General features: G+C 39.0%; 1 protein-coding gene across 2 annotated transcripts in view; it reads left to right on the forward strand.

Annotated features, from left to right (window-relative positions):
• Positions 1–19,491, forward strand: part of PRDM6 (PR/SET domain 6) — a 99,122-nt gene that overhangs the window by 38,560 nt on the left and 41,071 nt on the right. The gene's annotated exons all lie outside the window — the stretch shown is intronic.

Genomic DNA, 19,491 nt, shown 5'->3' on the forward strand with positions numbered 1-19,491 from the left:
TAGGCAGTAAATGAATGACACATGATGAGGCTGGGATTTTAGTCTCACGTCTATGCAAAGTTATGGGAAAGTTATGTGAATACGTACTATTAATGTTGATAGGAGTTATATGTACAAAGTTCCAGTGGATAGGACACTGGATTGGGAATCACAAGGCCTGAGTGCTAGTCCCTACTCGTCTACTGACTCGCTGCTTAACTTCTCCATGTCTCGGTTTCCATCCGATGAAGTGAGCTGTAGCTCACGAAAGCTTATGCTCTAATAAATTTGTTAGTCTCTAAGCTGCCACAAGTACTCCTTTTCTTTTTGCGAATACAGACTAACACGGCTGCTACTCTGAAACCCATCTTTGTAAAATGAGACTAAAGGTATATACCCATTTTTGTAAAGGGCTTTGAGGCTTTATAGAGGAAAAGTGCTAATAGTCAATGCAAAATACTATTATTATTTTATTATAACTTCTTGTGTTTTAAGAATTGAAACACTCCCTCCTGACCCCTAAGCCCACACCTCCAAGATAAATAAATGTTTCAAAATCTGCAGACTTGGGGGTCATTCTCCAGATACATAGAAGATTTACAGCACAGTTAATAGGAATTAAGCATACTCCTGCCATATTTTGAGGAGAATACCATCTCTGGTAACCATTATGGAATTTCACATACTTATACTTACTGAATTCAAAATGACTTTGGGCCTCTTTCAGATCCCGCTAAAGTCAGTGTTAAAATTCACATTGATCTTTAACGTGGTCAGGATCATGCCCTTTTTGAATAGCTAATAGGATGCTGATTCTAAACATTTTTGGAGAAATAACTTTTTGGACTGAAAATGTGTCTCCAAAGAAGTGAGCCTAGCATTTAAAAAAATCATATGAATTTTAAAATTTTATTATTGTAAGGTTTACATATAATTCATAGTTTATGTGGTGGGTGAAATAAATGACAAGAATATAATTCTTCTAGCCACTTCAATTTTTATGACATGATTTCACAGAAACTTTTGGGATACTGTGGATGAGAAAGATAAAGATATAGATGTGAGTTCCTAAGTATTCATTTGGATGACTGGTTAGCAAATGTCACTCTTATCTATGGGTTAATGTATTTAACTGTTGAACAAAAAGTATTGCTTTGATGGAGTGTTGTGAGTCTTTATTTACATAACTGTACTTCTCTACTTGGTCATCACAGGATCAGATGTACAGACAAAATTCTTTTTACTTTCAATGTTGATCTCTATTGCACATTATGTACTTCTCTGTGCTGAACTCCCATTGACACCAATGCCAATTCTGTGCATGGAATACATGAAAAATAGCGATTGGCACTACAGACTGGAGGAGAGAATTCCCTTGCATGTGGCAGATTGTCATTTTTTGTGAGACACGTGGCTTTATGGAAGAGACTACAACTGTTAAATGTTAGATTATGGCATGCCTCTGAATTTGCCTCATTATTAAGGTTGTCCTGCCCTTTTAACATGTTTACTCATCTTTGATTCCAAGGGTTTTATAGTAAGTGTAATAAATTGCCTACCCAGATGCCACATAAGATTACTAGATAATTTACTAACCTGGACAAAGTAAATCTCTCTCTCAGGAAGCCCAGAGTAGCTCATGTCCTTCTTTAAGGTCTACTAGGGAATGAAAGACCTTTGAGGAAAAAAAGGAGCAAAATGTGTCAGTGAAACACTGTACTGTTTGATTGGGCAATCTGTAGTACAGTACTTCTTTGACAAAATGGATCAGTGAAGGCTAAAATCATAGCACATTGACTTCTCTCTTTTCTCTTCCTGTCCTCCCAGTTCCTTAGACAGTAGTTAGACAATTTTTAACACTCAGAAATGACAGTTTTGGGATTGCAACAGCTGCTGTGGGGTTGTCTTACAACAGTGTCTTATCTAAGTTGGCTGTGACTCCTGTAATATTAGTGACTCCCTCATACTGAAATACTTCTTCATCTTCTCCTCTCACCTTGTCCTTGATATTCACTGAAGGCATTAGGCTTTTTGGTTTACTCTTGTTGGGTGGAGTGAGTTGAAGATATTAAGACACACACAGGATTTAAGCTTAGGAATGTTTTTCAGAATAACTGTAAAATATGAAATATATGTTATTCACAATATGTTGGAGGTCAGTTTGCCCTCAAAATAGAATGCTTGACAATTGCGCTTTCTTAGTGTGGGTTAGAAAAAGAATGTAGTAGACTTAGGAAAACATAATAATTTAAGAAATGACATATTTCAACAAAAAATAAAACTGTAGGGAGTACAGAAAAGAAGTAAAACCTTAGGAAACCATTACTTCATTAGGACAAACATTTAATGTGTTTTTAAAGACTCCTTATTAAAAAGGGTTAGTTCTAGGACATTTGTGTTTGTGTGAAATCATAAATCTGTCTCATAAGAACCAGAAAGTGCTTCTTATTACAGATACACTGATTTCTATTACAACTGTGTCTAGCTCTTTGGAAGTAGTTAATCTGAGTAACTGGTTAACAGTCTTCTTGCAAATAGATGCCTTAATGCTTGCTCCTCTTCCAAATGTGGTGATGAATTTGATTGGGAAGGCTCATCCACAAATTCAGAGCCAGTATCTGATTTTCAAGTCATTTGAAAAGGAGTAAAAGAAAAACTGTATTGCATCTTGCTAGCAGGAATATATTCATTTATGTTTGGTCTCCCAAGCAAAATATTTAAGTGAGCTCCCGAATTTATACAAGTTTTCTCTCTGCTTCTCCATTTTGCTTCTCTTTCTAAGCCCCCTTCCTGAGCATATCTTTTCCCTCAATGCCCTCCAACTCTAGGGTTGCCAACTTTCTAGTCGCACAAAACTGAACACCCTAGCCCCGCCCTCTCCCCAAGACCTCACCCCCAGCTCACTACATTCCCCCTACCTCGGTGGCTCACTGTCCCCCACCCTCACTCACTCTCACTGGGCTGGGGAAGAGGGTTGGGGTGCAGGAGGGGGTGAGGGCTCTAACTGGCGTGGACTCCATGGTGGGGCCAGAAATGAGGGGTTTAGGGTGCGGGAGGGGGCTCCGGGTTTGGGCAGAGAGTTGGGGTATGGGAGGGGGTGAGGGCCCTGGCTGGGGGTGCAGGTTCTTGGATGGGGCTGGGGATGAGAGGTTTGGGGTGCAGGAGGGGGCTCCAGGCTGGGAGTGGGGCTGAGGGATGCAGAGTGTGGGAGGGGGCTGCGGATTGGGGCAGGGGATTGGGGTGCAGAAGGAGGTGAAGGCTCTGGGGTGGGGCTGGGGACAAGGGGTTCAGGGTATGGGAGGAGGCTCTGGGCCGGACCAGGGGTCTGGGGTGCAGCAGGGGTGAGGGCTCTGGGATGGGACTAGGGATGAGGGGTTTGGGTACAGGAGGGGGCTCTGGGTTTGGAGGGGCTCAGGGCTGGACAGAGGTTGGGGCTCGGGTTTGGGGCACTGGCTTACCTTGGGCTGCTCCCGGTCAGTGGTGCAGCGGGTGGGCTGAGGCAGGCTGCCTGCCGGTCCTGGCCCCAGGCTGCATGCACCCCAGAAGCAGCCAGCAATTCCAGGTCCTAGGCGGGGGGGTCAGGAGGTTCCGTGTGCCGCTCTCACCTGCAGGCACAGTGCTGCCCCCCCAGCCCGGCAAGGGGAGTGCAGAGCCTGTGTTCAGGATGGGGGAAGCACGTGGAGCCCCATGGTCCCCCCTGCCTTCGAGCCCCGAGGCGGACCTGCTGGCTGCTTCCGGGGCATGGTGCGGTGCCAGCCAGGACAGATGGGGATTGCTCTTTATTTACCGCACACTGCCAACCAGACTTTTAACGACCTGGTCAGTGGTGCTGAACGGAGCCGCCAGGGTCCCTTTTTGACCAGGTGTTCTGGTCAAAAACTGGACACGTGGTCACCCTACCCAGCTCATGGATTAGTTCACACACACACTTACTTTCTGTCCATAGCTGTTCATCTGCCCCTTTGGGGACTGGCCTCAGAAGAAGCAAGCTGGCTGTCAGTATGCTCAACTTCTTCTATTCAGTCCTCATACAGGTTCCAGGGTTTCCTCACTCTCTTTGGGGGAATCTCTGCCCAACTCGGGGAGCTGCGGCCTTCCTTTCCTGGAGGGTGGGGGAAACAGGGCTATTCCTGTCAAGATTAGGAAGATTACTAACCCACATTAATGAATTGCCCTCCTTACACCATCTCTATTTAAGGGGAAAGTGTCTAAGTTGAGGGAGAGTTTACATTTTCAACTACCATCTTGTCTGGATCTCCAGTGCATTTAGTCTTATCTGTGTCTTTTAGATTGCAAACTCTTAGGTACAGTGAATGTTTTTATGTATGCCTATTATAGCACATCACTGACATCCACTAGCTAATTAATAATAATAACTAAATTGACCTCTGGTGTCCCTATTGACTTCCATTGAATTACACTAGGGATTAATTTAGCCCATTGTGTTGCACAGTAAAGACAGCTGGGGGAGAGTAATTAAAAAACAGACTTTGTGTGTTCATAGCCATGAAAAACACCCTCGCTTATTGTTGAGCTGGATGTGTCTGAGATTGAGGGTAGAAATGATGTGAAATGGGAAAAGTCCTGGGATGAGAGAATGAATTGGAAAGCTCCTAGGGTATTTAGGGAAAAAGAGATGAGTAGAAAGGAAAGACAGATATGGGCCTTAGTGCCAAAGAGATGAGGACCCAGAGAAAGAGGGTTGTGTTGTGGTGGCTGGTGTAAACAAAAAAGAGATGTGTAGCCAATTCTGGTCTCATGTACACATGTGAAAATCAAGAGTAACTCCATGGAGTTCAAGAGAATGATGCTGATGTAAGGGAGCCAGAGAAAGACGTGGGAGTTCTTGGGATATGGTGGGAGGGAGAGAAACATGGGAAATTGGGGTAGAGAGCAGAGGAGAAGGATGCAATGGAAAGGAAAAATGTGAGCACTGGTGAAGGAAATGGGAGTGAGGAAAGATACTAAAAACAAGGGAGAAATGGATAGAAAGAAGGACAAAAACTGGACAGAGTTAGAGTTAAAGGAAAAAACAGGATAACACAAATCTTTATGGTTGGTCATTTTTATTTTTTTCATTGTTGTTAGGTGTTTTCTGATGTAATAGTAATGAAGTGGGGGAGGGCAGGAAAGGAGAAGAATGCTAAGACTTTGTGGTGAGTGAAAAGATGGTAGGACAGAATGCAAAATAATGGAGGTTGGAAATCTTGGTTAGATATGGAAGGGGAAATCAGAGGCCATTGTGGGGAGGAAGTTTCCAAATTTATCTAGGAAAATAGGCTTAGGAAAGGTGAGGAACCGTGATGACATGCATAGTATCTTTACAATGTTGTATTGAATCATCATGCAATGTAATGACATAGAAATCCAAATGTAGACATTTGTAGAGTTTATATAATGAAGATTGGCATTCAAATCGCTACAGGATGAGGGAAGAGTGCCACCTACAGACTCACCAGCACTGTTTCCTGCAGCATCTCGGTATTCTGTGGATTTCGCCTATTTAAATGCAGATTTGGCCTGAACTTGCTTAGTTTATGAGCAGGAGTGAATCACAACAAAACAAAGCATGGCTGCAGGTCATAGCATGGGATATCCACTGATGTTATGTTGTACATTGAGATGCACCATCAATTTTCATTTATTCATATATCTGTATCATTGCAGAGTTATAAACACTGCTTTCATGAATTATGTATACTGGAAATAAAGAGCAGACCACATCATTACACATTATTTTTAGATCAGAACTTTTAGGACAGAACTGATTCTGCTCTTTTTTTTTGGCAGGAAGCTTGGATTTGTGTACTGAAAGGGGAAACAGTTAATTTATATTGTCCTGTCTGGGTAATTTTCCAAAATAGATACTTCCTTCCTCACCTACAGTGCCTCTGATTCTATTTTTAATTTTCACATCACATTTATGTGATGAGTATATGAGCAGTTATTCAAATTTACTAGTCATATTCTGAGATAAATTACAGGACATAGGTTTCTGCAGTGGTGAGTGTGCCAGAATCTATTAAGCATTGATCTCTGTTCATGTCAGCAAATATGGAAATGAAAGGGAAGAGGGAATCCTGGAGCAGAAGAGTAATTGGAACCTGTTATGTTTCACCCACCTCAAGAGATGAGGGGGGATGGGAAAAATTGAAATGGTGTGGCCCGCCCTTTATTTAGAGTATACGCAACTCATGACAGCAGTTTTTATAACTCTAAAAATTGCACTTAATAAATATGAGAAGATACAGGTTTTCTTGATTACTTAAACCTAAATGTTTATTCAAGCTTTCTTGAGAAGTTTGTCTAATTTAAACAGAGCTAGGGCCTGCTGAACTGATGCCATTTTTTTGATGTGGACTCAGTACAGATTAAACGAGTCTTAATAACATCCAAACTCATTTAGTTTGTAAATGTATTCTACAGAGGCTTTACTTCATGGTTTGGTTACTATAATCAGAAATAAACTGACATTAATTTTTCATAGGTAGATTATATTTAAGAGTTTTATACTTCATTTCATGTAATAAAATGATGCTGGTTTTAATTTAATTTTTTTTCAAAAGAAATGTGTAAATATTGTTAGTGTAGTTCATAGCAATGAAGTATTACTTGTATTTTCCTTTTTGGTATTGATGTTATAGAGACATTGGAGACACTAACACATTGTGGATATCGTAGCTGAGAGAAGGAGATGGAAAAAGATAGGTTTGAAACACAGCCTGCAAAATGGCACAAAGCCAATACACTGAAAAATGGCAAACATGTCACATGGAACAGCTGGACACAGAAATATTTCTCTTTAATTTGGAAGGATAAAATTTTTTTCACAGCAGGCCACTCTCAAAAGAGTACAACATCAAAGAGGGTGGGTCCCACCAGTCAAACATCATCTGGCTCCAGTATGGAACAAAATGAATGAACTGTCAGGACTTTTTTCCAGTGTATATGTTTTTGCCAAGTGAAAAGTAAAAGGTTCAGTGGCTTGTTCTGATCACAGACCAAATCCTGATAATGTAAAGCTGATTCCCCAAAGTCTTCCTCTGATCATCTGACAGGAGATGTCTGAAGAAGACCCCAGATTGATTGATTGATCCACTTTGTATTGATGGCCTCTGCCACCCTTAGAGATAAGTGAGATATGCCAAATGCTTAACAGCTCTGGAGGGCTCCTGTGACGGTGACTTGAACATGTTCTAATCTACTGTATAATCCTCACAGAAACCCCAGTAATCTTCTAAAGAAACTTAACGTGATACTTACCAATACCTGACCTGCACTGTGATGAGAAAAAAATCAATTTCACATTGTCCAAAAGGTGTCCACTGCAAACACCAATATGTGTTACTGTTCACTGACTCTTTTCAACTGTTTTTTTCTGATTCTGACTTCAGCCTTGAAACAGGATTAACTGCAAATTAAATGTTATCATGCTGATTTACTAATATTTCTGTAATCTAATGGAAGTAAAGAATTGATACAACACACATATTTTTCAGTATTAAACTACAGCAACACAGTTTTTACAGCCATTACTCATTTGTTTTATGAGGAATCTCAGGCGTAGTTTATCATATATTTTATTACTTGACCTTTTAATCATCATCTTGGGAACTTGGCATTCCAGACATTCCAAAATATTCAAAACTAAAAATAACAATGTGCTTCATTATTTAAAACTTGCACAAAGAAGTTAGGTATGATATCTTTTTTTAAAAAAAATTAACTCCTTTGTTCCCTACAAACATGAACAGCTCTTTCAGAAATGTGGGATTCAAAAAGTATTTAAACAGTTATTATAGCAGAGCCTAGAAGCAACTCAGATTATGGCTCCATTGAGATAGGTGCTATACTAATGCATAGTAAGAGATAGTCCCTTCCCTAAAACACCAAGAAGACAGACAAAGGGTAGAAGAAAGTATTATCTCTATTTTTACAGCTGGGAATTCAAGACAGAGAACTTAAGTAACTTGCCCAAGGTCACAAAGGAACTCTGTAGTATGTCTAGGAATTGAACCACAATTTTTTGAGTCCTGGTGCAGAGCCTCAGCCTTAAGCACAAGACTATTTTTCCTTTTCTCACCTGCTTATTCTCTGCTGGATCACAATCAGCTCAATCAGTAATGATCTCAGGGGAACATGATACCATATTTCCCTACCATTGCTTGAAAATTAAGTTGTTTCTAGTATGGGCTTTTATTTAAGAATCTCTGGTTTTTACAGAAAAAACTGTCACGAATTGTTAATTTTATTTATTTTTAATTTCATTTTTTTCTTGGAATATATTTAAAACATGAAATAGGTAAGTCAAAGTGCAGCCCATGGAGGTCTATGTTGTGTCTTGTGATCCCTTTCATCTTCAGCATGGAGGTATAGGCAATCAAGATTACAGGCCTTCAAGCCTTTAGCTCTCAGATTGAGATAAAGCTTTATATGCTGGAACTTGAAGATCATAGCTGAGACCTATCGTCCCCATGGTTAGACCTCCATATTCAATGAGTGTGACCACAAGCTGCACTGAAGAACTCCTTAGGCTGCACTTCCATGGGCTTGTTTCATGGACTATGACTGTTAAGGCCTGATCCATAGCCCACTGAAGTCAATAGATTTGCCCCACTGACTTCATTTGGATCAGGCCCTTAATGATGGTCCTGGCAAGTCTGCCCATCACTTGGGCAAAATGTAGGCACTCTGGGTATAAAAGAAACAAAGAAACACTTCACTGAATTATGCACAGACATCTACACGTCTGTAGAGGAAAATTCCACTCATTTTAACCAATCCAACAGTGTATGAAGCCAGAAGCCCTTCTCACCAGTAATAAACTGTGAAATATATTTATTAGGAAATAAAATATAATTACATTTGGGATTTCTGCATCTCCTGTTCTTGCTGCTGGGGGCCATCACCTTATTGGAAGTGACAGTATTTGTGACACTGGCACAGTTGGATCCTTAGGTAAGAAATGGTAAACCAACTTCTAGCCTATTTTAAAGCAGAGGGATACTGAATGGTTGTCATTTAAAATGTTTGTAGCTCCACTGAAGTAAAATATCAATCTTGCTTTTGTTATTAATTAGTAAAAATATCTTTGTAGCACTTCTCCCTGGGTGCATTAGCAACACATCCACCTTACACTGTCCATTCAAAAACTAGCTGTTCTACTTGAATGGATACTTTATTATGCACATTGTTTCCTGTAAGTTCTTTCATGGAATATCCTTGGACATAATTCACATGATGCATGGCAATGAGGAGATTGTGGCTAAAAACACAGTGAAAGAATTTGTACTACTTGTTTCTTTCCTTCCACAATGAGAAGCTCACCTTGGATCTGATCCTGGAGATTTTCTTCCACCTCTTCTTGGTTGGACCCTCAGATCCAGTCACAGTTTTTCTTCTCGGCCCCTTTACCTCTCTCAGAGCCATGGAGCTGCTAAGTAGGGTAGCAGGTGTGAAATATCGGGAAGCGGGGGAGGGGGATTGTAGGTGCCTATATAAGACAAACCCCGGAATATCAGGACAATCCCTATAAAATTGGGATATCTGGTCACTGTACTGGTAAGCCAACTCTGATGAGTATTTGTGAAGGAGGCAGGTGGCGAAAGATCCTGCAACAAACACTCCTGTATCGAAATGCAACAGCAGCAGTATTCATAATGTAGGAGAATCTGCTAATGGCATGTCCAGAGTTGAGAAGAGGCAACTACTTGCAAGCAGAATATAAGGCAGTTAGGCCCAAAACCTCAAAGGTAGTTAGGCACTTAACTCCGATTGATTTCAATGGAAATTTGGCACCTAACCTGCTGAGGTGGTTTTGTAAATCCTGGTAGATGCCTATCTGCATCTTTAGGCACCTAAATACCATTGTAAATCTATCTCCTAGACACTATGATGATATGAGAGCTATCACAAATGATAAAATAGATAAAAGAAAGAATAAGAGACTCTAACTACAAAGTAGGAGAAAAAAATATCTTGGTTCCTCACTCTAACAGAGCTCCACAGATTTTGAAACCAACAGCCATTCCATATGCTCTAGATAGTGATTGCTTTAATATTTCTTTAAATATCATAAGAGAAATGTTGGGTCTGGGGTTTTGCAAGTGTAAATTCTAACACTCATGATGATACAGGCTTGTCCAAAGCTGTGCACGCACAGTTTGAAGCCATATGTTTAAAACGGCCCACAGCAAATGTAGTGGATCAATTGAGCAGCTCTCACCATGTTACCAAGCCCCAGCTGCCATGGAGACAGGCAGAGCTGAACTCTGAGGTATGTAAGGGAAACAGAGCTCTCCTGCAAAGATGTCCCAAACCCTCTGCCCCACTTGCACAGTGGAACCAAAGCAATTCTGCTGTGTTTAGAGCCTTTTATTTATTAGCACCAAGATCACAGTGAACCAGGAGAAGAACTCTGGAGTTGTGACTCCCACTCCCCTGCTTTAATCACCAGAAAATACTGCCTCCCTTGAGGCCTAATAATTTAACCTACCAACACCTGTTCTTATACCAGCTGTCAATGGTCTAAAGTAGTGTTACTCAACAATGGGTCCGTGGTCCCTTAGATCTCCCTGACACAGTTGAAGAAGGCAGCAAGCCAGTCCCTGGCATCAAAAAGGTTGAGAAACAGTGGTTTAAAGCACTAATCTGAAATGTTATTTGTGCTTAAATATCTTTACCCCTTTAATTTTTTGCCCAGTTGGATTTGACTGTATGAATATGAGCGAAAAGAACTTCTCAGTTAAACAAAGGAGCAACAACATGGGGGTAAGGAATTAGCTGACTTCTTTTTAATGATATAGGATGCTGGGATTGTTTGGTAAAGTTAATATAGATATTAAAGATGGTGGATGATGGTATCCATTGTTACATACCAGAAGAAATGCTCATGTCTTATAAGCAATGAGGTAACAAGGGTCAGCTTGATTGTCCTTGTTCTCTGGCCCAAGGTGCCATTTTAGGAATTGCAACACCTTCTCATATGAATAGTACCAATAATTTCAGTGGGACTATTCACATGAGCAATGGTTTGCAGTTTCAGGCACTTATTGGGACTGGGTGCATGGGCCTTCTTCATTAAAGAGTTCACATATGGAACTCCTTCTCCCTGAACACGCCTGCTTGAGTCTCTTCTGCGCCCAGCTGGACTTGGTGTCAAGTTCTTCTCTCAGGATTATCACATCTTTGATCATTTGTTTCCCTCTTTTTTTCATTATCTTTCTCTTCTTGGAACATTTTTCTTTTTTGCTCATTGCTTTTTGTGAGGGTAGTTTATCTACGCACTGAGCCCAATTTGGCAAAATATTTGCTTATTAAGCACTGTGTCCCAGGTAAATGAGACAGTAGAGAAGAAGTTGGAAAACTGCCTCAGCATAGACTGTGGTGATGCTACTTCAGCTGGCTGAATTGGTGCTGCCTCCACATGCCCTTGCTGCTATTGTGACTGCATTTATAGGAATGGGCAGTGGGGTACAATATGGATCTTCAAATACTAAAACCAAGCAAAATCTTCCAAATTGGAACCACTGGTGCACTAAACACCAGCATTTGCTTTATCGTGTCACTGGAGCTATTAAGAGGATACAAAAGCATTGCAAAAGCCATTAAGAGGATACAAAAGAGGAGGCCATAAAATGCTTTGTGGGAACTCCATCAACTTTAATTTGCGTGTGTGTGCATGCGTGTGTGCGTACATTTTCTGACTTTTGCCTTTGTGAACAGATTAATGTTGCTTATTACAGCCCTAAAAGTTACATTGCCTCCATGCCCTTGTCTCTGTGCTGGAGAAAATCTAGTTTATAGGTTACCAATTTCACACAAATTTAGTTTGAAGTCTGTAACATCACCAGGTAGGACCATATTGTTGAGTAGTACTAGCCCTTATTGTTACGTGGAAATCTCCTTTACAACAGGGGACCTCCCGGTTTCAGTGTCAGTATCGAACATTGAAACTTTTATTTAAAATCAACCATTTTATGAACTCATCAGCTTTCCAGAATTAGACCTCTGTTCCGCAACCACTTACACACATGCTTCTCTTTACACAAGTAGTCCCACTGAGGGCAATGAGACTACATGTGTGCATTTTCTGGATTGGGGTCTAAATGAGAGATGAAGCCTTTCACCTAACACAGACAGTTCCAAACAATATTTATATTTTCATATGCTATAATCCTTTGAGATACATTAAGTCCAAGTAGCTTTTAATATTAGTTGGCAAATATTTTCTTTTTAAAAAATGGCTAGAGGATGCCTGCTAGATTAAAGAGAAGAAACATTAAGCAGATATTGCAAGTCCATACCAGATATGACTAACTGTAAAGAAGTGTTTAGGATAGCCTGGGCAGTTATAGATCACTGAATATCAAGATTGATTTCTCTACATTTTTAAAGATGTGCAGAGGCTGTTGGGGAGGATCTCCAACAAACATTCAAGAATGTTTCTTTTTAAATTTCTTCCAGAGAGGCCTCCTGATGTTTCCTTTCTGCTCACGTAGTTCAGATTCTTTTCTGCTAATAGTAATTAAAGACATTTTAAGTGCATCTAAAAATGTTTGGAAGCCTTTGACTGTAGCAGAAAAGTGTGTGCATGTAATATAAAAATTCGCAAAACAAAAAAAATGTTTTAAAAAAATAGTTAACTTTGCTAAGTGACAACAATGGTAGCTACCTTAAAAGTAAGTAAATTAATAGCTAAGGACATAGTGTCTATGTATCTTTCGATCTATAAAGCCCACTTACTATAATACCTTACACTGTCCAAATAGGAATTGTTTGTTTTTATTATCAAGTTTTAATGAATGAATGTTTCATTACATCCTAACCACTTTAACACTAATCTAGGAGTTCTTGGTTTTAAAAATAATAATATTTGTTATCTTGATATCTGACCCTAGGTAGTCTTTTTGAGGCATATTTTAAAGTGCAAAATATCAGTTAATCTGTTTATCAACTAAGAGTAGAATGTTTAGTAAAGCACTTATAACTGACATTTCTTGGAAATAATTTCTATATAGCTGAAGAGAAAAGCCATGTAACATTATCAGCTTATGGTAAAAATTAGTTATGGATGTGTCAGTGTAATTACCTATACATGGATATTTTAAATTATTTTTCAAACTAGTTTTTTGTTAGTATTTTGATATTACTGATATAATAATAATTTTGCATCAAATTTAAGGTTACTGTGCTGTGATGGAACATGAATTTCTTTGTGCTTGTGTTTCTTTATTATATAGCTAGTGTAAAATTTATTATGTGTTTATCTAATTATTGCCTTTCTTTTAAATGCTGGGTTTTGTAAATGATGTGCTTGGGGAATTTCCCATGTTTGTGAGTTTGGCTTTGGTCTTTTTCATGTTTTGTTTTGCATAAGTGAATAAAGAGATGATTTTCAAATCTTCAGTAAATAGGATGAGTGTATTACCAGATTAATAAATCAAAGGAGAGAGCAACACTGACTAAATTTATAATTATTTTAGTGAGGCTTCCTCATTCAGTGTGTCCCTGTCAAAATACTCATATTTACTAAGCAACTGAGTTAGCTATTCACAAACAGTGCAGCTCATTTTTGCTCTGAGTGCTGATTAGAAGTGCTAAAATATAAATAACATATTAAGTATCAGACCCAAGACATTTTATTCTTTAGCCCTAGCTAATCTACTGCACCACAGTCCCTCTCAGTCAAGACACTGAACCATGCTGTGTTTAATTACCGCACTTGACCGGTGTAACTAATATTAATGCTTTACATTTACATAGCACATTTTCATCTACAGATCTCAAAGTACTCAACAAAAATGAATAATCATTATTATTCCCATTTTACGTTTGGCCTAAATAAATCCAGGGATTTCAAGCCATTTTCATAGTAGAGACCAGGTTTATAACCTTAGGGCTTGATCCTTCAAAGTGCCAAGCGCTGTAGTCCTGATCTATCCAAGCACTTTAGCATGTGCTTAACTTTTAAATACATTAGTAGTCAACTCCCTAGAAATCAATAGGATCAATATCGGGCTCCAAAACTCTCTGCAATACAAATTGTTAGTTACTTTGCTTAATTATAACCTATTTTCTTCAAATAAAGAGTGTACTTGAGTTGTCAGAGAGATCCAACGGTCGGGAAAACTTGAAAGATTTGGAATAAGATATTATTGAGCTAGAGGGAGACAAAAGTCAAAATTTCCTGATTACGTTTAGGCTAGGGGGTGGAGTTTGAGTTAAAAAGCAAACCACAGCTTAGGTTCAGGATCAATGCTAATTTTTGTATAAATAGTGAATGTTTTAAATTCTAGAAAAAAATAAAATGTTGGGAATACAGTGACACAAACAGCAACTTTTCCAAAACAAATAACCAACCAGTGATATCAGATCTGAGTACCACAGCATATCCGCAAAGCCCAGTCTTTATTACACCCAATTCTCTTCTCCAAAAGCCTAAATGAAAATATGGGCCTTGCAATGGGTCCTGAAGAGCTGGACATTTTAGCCCCTTCAGGAGGGCATTGGAGTCCATAGTTGGAGGGCCCCTTACAAAGAAACTCCTACAGGCAGCTTCCTGTATCTCATATTGAGGGAAGTCTTTTGAAAATCTCATCCTTGTTGCATATTATAGTTACCATGACCTTATATGTGCCATATCAATATAGACAATACTGTACAGCAAAAAGTAAAAAAAAATCCTTTACCAACAGTAAGAATTAATTTGCAGAGTTTGGGGTTTTTAGCCATCTCTTGGATGCCTTACATCATAAATAAAAGTATAATTATAATAGTCACTTTTAGGATCTGAATGTAGAAGCATATACGTTTTCTCTTTAAAAAATTCCACTGTGAGGGCCAGTCTTTCCTCTTTTTGCAAGCAAGGAAAACAAGAGGTCAATTAAGTTGTACGCTAATACTTTTTATTGGGCTAAGTGGAAAAATAAAATGCAGGCAGACTTTCAAAAGACACAATCCTTCATTAGGCCATGGAAAGAGAACAAAGCTAAGCAACAGATAGAGAGGAAAGAACTTGACTGAACTAACCATTTTTTCCCTCACTGTCTCTCCTGTGAATTTGTATTTAACTACTTCACTGCTGGCTTGCCTCTCTGTGCAGAAATGCTCCATTAAAATGTCAACCTTCCATTACAGTTATTGCGCACTTCAGGACCTTGTACATCCAACAGCATTTGAGGTGTATTTTGCCATGTACCTGCGTGTTAATTAAGAGCCTAGATGGCAGCATCTGGGTGAAAATGATTCAGAATTTTCTGAATGCTTTTGCCATGTCTTGTCTGGCATATTGTTATTCATTTATTATTATTAATTATTATTGTTTTTGTGGCAATGCCTAGGACATCAGCTTGTTTTGCGGGGTGGGGGAGAGTCTGATCCAAGTGGAAGGTCTCATTTAAATTTAGTACATGACATATTCTCAGGGACATACACAAGGGTGGGGGGGGGGGGCAGGCACAGAGAGAGGGAGGCTCTCTCGCTCTCTCCCTGCCAGGGCCACAGGAGCTCTGTGACTCCACTGCACCAAGTACTTGTGGATACATTTATTCAGATGGCTCCACAGTGCATGTATTTTTGTTGAAATAGTGAGTGTACTGCTATTTATTTCTATGCATATGATGTACATGTGTGCATTGATATGGTTTGATATGTATAATATGTGTGTGTTTAATGTGCCCCTCCAAAAGCGGTCACATTTCAATTCATGCGCACGCCCCTGCATATTCTAAATAATTCCCAACTGTTTGGTTACAGTAGCTTTTTATTTTGCTTAGTAACCATTTTTTCTAGATTTTTCAAGGATCACTTATATGGTATATTATCTGGTTTGAAAAGACTATTATTATTAATAATATATTTTAATCATTATTTATTATATTATTGCGGTTGTCCCCAAAGGCTGCAATCAAGGATCAGGACCCCATTGTGTAGGGCTGTACATGCAATTAAAAGACAAACCGTGCCCCTGAAAGATATTACAACCTGAGCATATGACAAAAGACAAGTGGAGAAAAACAAACAGGGTAGATGAAACAATTATATTTGGGATAAGAAGCAGCAGTCTCAGCGCACCAACTGCCTACTTGTTGTCTCCATTATATCTCTGCTCTGAACACATTATATCTCTGCTCTGAACACATCTAGTTTATGTAGCAGCGTTGATGGCAACCTGGAAAGAGGTTGGTCATCTGCCCTTCATATACCTCATAGTCTGCAGCTACTCACTGTGTCCAATGCTCCTAAATGTTGGAGAGGCTGTATTCTTGCGAAGGGGCAATAACAACTGGAAAAGAGATTACTTTCAATAGTTTGTGTCAATTAGAGCCCTCTTCCACTTTGACCTATGCTCTGGCTCTGATAAGAAAGCAAGGACTTCTGATATTCTGAAACCAAGAGATATAACTGCAAAATCATCATGCATTTAAATTTGAGTATATAATCTCTTTAACTGTAAAACATCAATATCCTGTTACATAGAAATTAATAAAAAAGGAACAAGTCGTACCAAATAAATATTCCTTATACAGTAACCTTGTGTCAGTATCTGAACTGTACCATTAGCTTGGTATACTACTTAAGCTAAATTAGAATGGACTAAAGATAGGAAATGTTAATGAACTACTTATTAGCAAAACTAACAAAGAATTAACAGTTATATTGGCTCAGAAGAGGGAAGGGGAGCCAGTAAGGAGGTTGGATGCTGCTCCCAGCTCTGATTGAAAGAAACAACATGGGGAGAAAGAAGGAGACAATGAATTGGTTGGATTCCGCTCCCTAGATCATATCAGGGAAAGGCACAGGGTGAGGAGTGTTGTGGGACCTAGAGAGGCAAGTGGGTTCTCCAGCCAGAGTTGGGGAAAGAATACCTTATTTTCAGCATGGCAGCTTCTTCTGGAATCTGTTAAAAGTAATCCCAGAAGGGATGGATAAGTGAACAGACAAAACGGTCAAAGGTAAATGCATAGTAAATGCAATTTATTACAAAGCTAGCTTCGCTACATGCGTAGTATGTATATGTGTATGTGTAATATAGAGGGAATGTGTAAATGTATATAATATGCCAGAGTAGCTCCATTCACAGCTTGTGCTAGAGTATAAATGTTCTACATTACAGCTGATTATGCTTCCCCCCACCCTTCATACTTGTTGCCTGAGTTAGACAAAAATGTAGTGATATCGTGAATCAACTTCTTCAAACCTCAACTGGGGTTTTCTGATTTAACAAATAAACAGACAATGTAGCAATGTCCTTGCTTTAGTGTTAAAGGCCCTCTGCTTTATGTCACTGTGGATTTTGGTTCTTGGCGTAACAGGAGTAGGAATGCTGTGGGTTCATTTGAAATGGGGAAAATGCAGTTGTCTCTGATGAGGAACCTGGAACATCAGATAATCAACAACATTTGTAGCAATTTCCCCTTCCTTTCCCTGCCATTAATCCAATAGAAAATATGACAGAGAAATTGTGATGTCTCCCAAAAATAAGAAAAGCTAGCAGAATTATGAAACTTTGCCCAATTTAGAGTTTCCATCTGCTTTATAGACATTGCTTCTACAGCTGTGGAGCAATGTGGAGACATACAGAAAGCTAAATCATAGGTATAAGTCAGTAGTAAAATGAGGTAACCATTACAGGGCTGATCCGAAGCTGAGTGAAGTCAATGCAAGTCCTGTTCACTTTGGATCAGGGCTATAATTCAGTTCATTCTTGTTTTATAAAGGGGATTATTTCTATTCAAGAGTGAAGCTTGAGTGAATTGGTACCAAGACATGCTCAGTGGCAGGTCTTAGCTAGTCATATTCAGAAAGTATGGAAAGGCCTCTGTTTGTCCATGTTTATCTATAAATGTTGGGTCCATTTTCCCTCTCACCTGGTCTGCTGTTCTCATCCTTTTCATCTCTATCTTTTAGAATTCATGGCATAGAGGGAGATATTAGCTCTATGAATGGGATTTTTTTTTTTGCCTCAGTGTAAGCCATGTTGCTATGCAAGGCACCATATAAATGCCTTCAATAAATAAAAAGTAAGCATTGTGTGAAAAACTGTTTAGACAGATTTTGCCAGGATGGTTCCAGCCAAACACTGTTAGTCATTAATTTTTCCTTCTCTCTCTCTTTGTGGGCACATTTCCTGTACAACTTTTCCCTCTCCGTTACATATGTTTTATTCGTTGTAGCATATTTGCCTATATTTGTACAATAAATTAGCATGTATTTATATGAAAAGATGTCAGTTCATGTTTTTATTAGTTAATAACAAGGTACAACACATGGAAAAAACAACAAATGAAAACCATCAAGAACATTTATTTGTCCTTTTTAGACACAGGTCTTTTTTTCTGAGACACCCTTAAAACCCTGAGAATCCCTGCTATGTTAACCTAATTATTAGCTCTTGGATTAGCTGGCCCTCCAGTCAAGGAGCATCAGGCATGGTTCCATCTTTAGCTTGTTATAGCCACTCATGAATAACTATATGAGTCATTGTAGAAGACTCACTTTCTCCTTCATCATCTCCCAATGATGAATACATTGCCTCTGAAGAAATCCCAGCCTTTCTCAACCAGGAACAAAGAAACAAGGTGAGGTTGTAAGCTCATACCTCCCATGTGGTAGGGCACTGTGCTAGGCTGGCCCTGTTTGGTGCATTTAATGTGCGCATGGTTAAAATCAGGCTAGATTTTTAAAATGATGATTGAGACACAGTTACACTGATTTATTTAATATAATTTCTGGATCAATCCTGCCAACATAAAATTGAGTTTATGGAATTGATAATGTGTTTTCTTTTTAAATCTTCAATTCAATTTAATATATGTATGTTTTCCCTGTTTTATTAGCTGAACTAATTTTTAAAAGGGAAGATTATCTTTAATATGCTTAGATGTTTTTCTGCAAGCATGTCATGAAAGAAAGTGCTCTTAAAGGGATAGGAATTAGTAAATGGGCAATCTCAACACGTTTGGAGATCAGGTTTGGTTTGGATAAACACCCAACTGTTAGAGTGCTGATCTGAAACTTAACCAAACTATCCAAATGATTTCCAAAATTTGATTAAAAAGGTTGTGAGAACAGGCTCTCTCACTGTAGTCTAGATCTTCTGGTTCCAATCCCAGTTCCAGTGCATCCGTGTATGAAAAATAATGGAGAACTAAAAGCTAACCTAATATTGCAGAGCGTCCAAAGAGGTTTGATTCTTTGGTTCTAGAAGGACACAGTAAGAAGTGGGGTTCTTTTTTAAACCTCAGGCTGGTTTTCCTGTCCTTAGCGGGGATGTCTTATTTAAGAAAACGTAGATCCTTCAAGACTGGTTTCTCATTTGCTAACTCAGAAATTGTGCTTTTAATTACTCTTTCTCCTTCCACTTCCATTAATTTTAGTACTATGAATCTTAGGGCTCCCCAGTAGTTTAGTATTTGCTGTATTATACTCTGTGCCATCCTGTCCTAAAGTACAAGCTTTTGCTGTATTTGAAATGTCAAAGAAGTGATCCTTGTTTAGGGATTAAAACAA

This window comes from Dermochelys coriacea, chromosome 5 (genome assembly GCF_009764565.3).
Source record: "Dermochelys coriacea isolate rDerCor1 chromosome 5, rDerCor1.pri.v4, whole genome shotgun sequence".
Lineage (NCBI taxonomy): Eukaryota > Metazoa > Chordata > Testudines > Dermochelyidae > Dermochelys > Dermochelys coriacea.